The sequence below is a fragment of the Triticum dicoccoides genome, chromosome 1B (genome assembly GCF_002162155.2).
Source record: "Triticum dicoccoides isolate Atlit2015 ecotype Zavitan chromosome 1B, WEW_v2.0, whole genome shotgun sequence".
NCBI lineage: Eukaryota > Viridiplantae > Streptophyta > Magnoliopsida > Poales > Poaceae > Triticum > Triticum dicoccoides.
This window is the reverse complement of record NC_041381.1, coordinates 46,492,830-46,497,369: the sequence shown is the minus strand read 5'-3', so window position 1 is coordinate 46,497,369 and position 4,540 is coordinate 46,492,830.

The window sequence follows — 4,540 nt, the reverse complement described above, 5'->3', positions numbered from 1 at the left end:
CCAGTCTGCAATGTTCCAATAATCCTTCTACGGGCCCTGATCATACCTCTCAGTTTTCTTTCCAATGGCTCATATAGCATGGGTGCATCCGGTGCATGAATTGAGCTGGTGCACTCAATACGTTCTCTGCCAGAACAAGCAGCTGGGAGGGGCATCTACATTGGGAGTTGGGAGGCGCAGCATGTGTGTCTCTGTCCCTATCGTTGCGTGAGGAGAGAAATGAATATTGGACAGCATACGGTGGGTGAGAGAGTCCGCAGAACTTAGGGGCTTTCTGTGAGTGGTAGCAGGAGGACTGATGAGCTTGGTGCAATTAACTCCTGTCTGACTATGTCTACACATGCTAGACCGAGTGCCTCTGTTTCTGACATCTCTCAATCCTATCAACAAGACTTCAAACTTTCTCTTTTATTGCTGCTAGTTCCGGCCTCATGTATGGATGAGTCTATGAGAGGTGACATGGGAGAGCTAGCAACGCAACCTCCTCTTATATATGAGTAGGAGTGTAGCGCGCTAGAACACGCAAAGAAAAAAAGAAACTACGGTATTAATTCAAAGCTACTTTTTCTATGTGTGACATCGTACGTAGACCAGAAGTTTGTTTGTCCGAAGAATTAAGGACTCCTGTAGCCCCTCAAGAAGTTTCACTGTGACAGGCTACTATCACTTTATAGTATCACACAACGGTCATCTTGTAAGGGAGAGCTCTAGAAAATCCTAATGGTACAATCCCTGATTCTATCTACATTGCTTGATTCTCCTGCAGATGCTCGCCTACCAACAGACGGTCGGCATATGTTTGTTCTTCCTGTGTTACTGGCTGAGAGAATTTGTTAGAAACACAGTACAGTTTGATCTGACTGCAAGTCATGATAACATCATACTTGGTCATTATTGAGAATCATGTGTATGAATCATCTCATTCAAATCAGCAAGATTCTAAACTTTGCCAACTTCCTCCTCTCTTTCTCAAGGAGCAATGATCATCTTTTTTTTTAATACAAAGAGGAAGAGCACTTTGATATCTTATTAAATCTTCTGATTCTAGTAGGTGTTGTATGTCATTGTACATGTTAATTCAATTTAAACCTCTATTGTGTGATGTCCTCTTTAATACGTTGAGCAGAAATTCATTTAGCAGAAGAATGGATGGACTGTCCCAATGCACAAGCAGAACATCCGATCCCGTGGACCCCTTGCTTCGCAGGCGCTACAGCTCCCCTGTCGGTTCTCAGTTGGCGGTTTCTTGGCAATGTCTCAGTGTGCGCTTTTTCTTAGCATTTTTATTGATCAGTGATATGTACGTGTTGCTCAGTATGCTGGAGTGACAATGCTGAAAAAAAAAACAGTTCAGACTGCGCGATAAATCATCACCATTGGATTCCTAATTATAGTTTGACTTGGAGCTTCTCTCAAGACCTAGTGGTTGACTTCATTCGGGTGATGCAAACTATGGATGACTGCTTGACGCAGAGGCACGGTTGTGCAGTTGCTGGGATTGCGGAAAAATTGTGGCGATGACACATAAGTGATGTTGGTCTCGGGTTCCAGGGTGAAAACTTAGGTATAACTCATGTTGGTTATAGATGGCAATGGCGATACTTTTGTGTCGTTACTTTGTTGAAGACATCGCTCGGATATAGTTCGACTGATTCTTCAGTGCGAAAACCTAAATTCTGACCTTGAATGGTTGGATACGGTGATGGTGGCGCTCGAGCGTCAATCCTTCCCGAATGCGTTGCTGTTGAAGAACATTGTCGCCTGCGTGGTGTCATGAGATGTTGATGCAGGTATTGTCATTGTTGTAGTTTGCCGATCTAATATCTTTGAATTTTTGTCCCCACCTACACATAGTTTTTGTCTTATATGACTTTGCTTTTTTGCCGGCGTGTTTTTTATGTGTACTGTGTTGGTGTTGGTTGTGGGCATGTAACTATACAAAGACTGGGCATGTACTCTTTGTGTTTGTAACATCTTGATGCTCCATTTTAAGCCAATAAAATCCACCCTTTATAATTTTTTGTTGCCTTGGAGCTACTTGTAAAGTATCGGATTATGCTCAGCTACCTCTACTTTCAGGGAAGGAAAGTTCAACTGCGGTTCACACCCATTGAAAACAGCTCCGCAAGTACAAACGAAGGCAATTATTATAAAGTGTCTTAACTGAAAGATATGTTTATTTTATTCCTGTTGACTCAATTCATAACACCAGAACCTAGTAATTCATAATTGGGTCCCTATGCTGAAAAACGTTACATCATCCATGTTGGGTATACATTATCGGAAAAAAAATTCCATGTTGGGCATACCGATTGATCTACATAGATCCAAACATGATGTAGGTAGGATCATTCGATGATCTATACTCATTCCACTCTTAAAATTTAGCTTCATTGTTAGAATAAATCCGAGGCATACCGTTGATCATCCAAAGACCAAGCAATCACACGAGCATGACACGGTCACAATATCGCACATCCTTCGGAACAAGGTTCTATCCATTCTTGATCATCTCATTCGCATCAGCAAGATTTTAATCTAGTCAACTTCCTCCTCTCTCTTTCTCAAGGAGCAATGACCACCTTTTCTTTGATGTAAAGAGCAAGAGCACTCTGACATCCTATTATATATTTTAATTCCAGTTGGTGTTGTTTGTCATTGTACATGTTAAATCAATTTAAAGCTCTTTTGTGTGATGTCCTCTTTAGTACGGTGAGCAGAAATTCATTAAGTAGAAGAACTGAATGGTTGTTCCATCGCACGCTGCTGCCTCTCTTGCCGATATAATGCACAACGTCCTGTCCCCTTGGCCCATTGCAACGCATGCGCTACCTCTCCCCCATCGGTTCTCGGTTTGCGGTTTCTTCGCAATGTCTCAGTGTGTGCCTTTTCTTGGCGTTTTTATTGATCAGAGATATGTACGTGATGGTCAGTATGCCGGAGGGACACTGTTGGATTCTCAATCATAGTTTGCCTTGAGGCGACTAGTAAAGCATCAGATGATGCTCAGCTGCCTCTACTTTCAGGGCATAAACATTCAACTACAGTTCACACCATTGAAACAAAATCTCCACAAGTAGAAAGGAAGGCAATTATTTTTTTTCTTTCAGTTAAGCCACTTGCAGGGAATCACCCTTCCTCTGTCTCGAGTCTCTTTATTGCTTTTGATTCAATTCATAACACCAGAATCCAATAATTTCAAAATTAGCACCCTATTCTGAAAAACATCTAGTCAGCCATATTGGGTATACTGACTGGTCTGGATAGATACAAAGATGATATACTGGTAGGATCATTCAACAATCTATCCTCCTTCCAGCTCCAAGGGTCCATTGTTCTTTCTGAAAATTTTGCTCCATCAGTCCTTACTGAGATGATGGCCTGGTAAGAACCTACCTCTTAGCAATTGATGGGTATTACCATCCCCTTTCGATGTCCCTCTCGCTGGGCCAGATTATTTCTTAGAGACAGAAGACTCACAAAGTAGCAGCACGGAAGATACTGAGGATGTAATTCATCATAACCAACTACATTTTGTTGCGAATTTATTAACCAGATACATGATTGGTATGATAGCTAGATCAACACACAAGCACTGCAACAAAGACCTATCTTTGTTTCTTAGATGCCATCAAGACTGCCCCCAAATGGACATAAGTCAAGTATGCCACTCTCCTCCAACAAATGGTCGACTGCCAAAATCTGCTGTCCTATGCTCAAATCATGGTACAATGATGCCCCGAAGCAGGATGTCCCAATGAAGACATCCTGCATCATTTAGTGTACTTGATGTTGGCCCAGACCCGACACCGAGTACTTTCGGCGACGGCAACGACCGACGATAAAAGACGACAAAGCGAACCAACACTGACGAACTTGACGACCTGCTTTACGTCGAGACACACCGCACCGTAGCAATCTCGCCACCAAATATGCACATATAAACTAGCACCCTTGATCCGTTGTCAAGGCACGTACTAGTGTCTAGTGCTCGTTGGTGTAATAGCCCAAGCTAGCTAGCTATCGATCAACTTGATCGATTCTAGCCGGCAACATGAACGTACGTACTTTGATGGCCAAAGGCTCGTCTTGAGCCTTGTTTACTTTATTGATCAAACTCACGGTACAGTATTACAAGGGAATATATACTACTTGTATATGTATAGCAGCTGAACCGCATAAGCTATCCTACTCGGATACATATTCTAGTCCTAGTACTACAAGGTGACTGTTCGTGTACGACCCGGACACGCACCACTGTCGTGGTTATTCCTAGGGAAGTGTCTGTGGCCGGGGCGCCGGCCGAACCGTTGCGCCGGTCGCGCCCCGTGCGTTCGATCTCTTTTTATCTAAGGACACCGTTGCGCCACGTGTCATCCTATTTTTTTTTACGCGCTCGTAGTTATCCTTTTCCAAAGTGATTTTTGCTGCATCCGCTCTATCTTTTCGTTTCGAGGCAGGGCGACCGCGGGGCGACGTGCTTGTTCGCGCAGGGCGGCGGCGGCGGGGGCGGCGGCGGCGGTGGCGGCGGGGCCCAGGG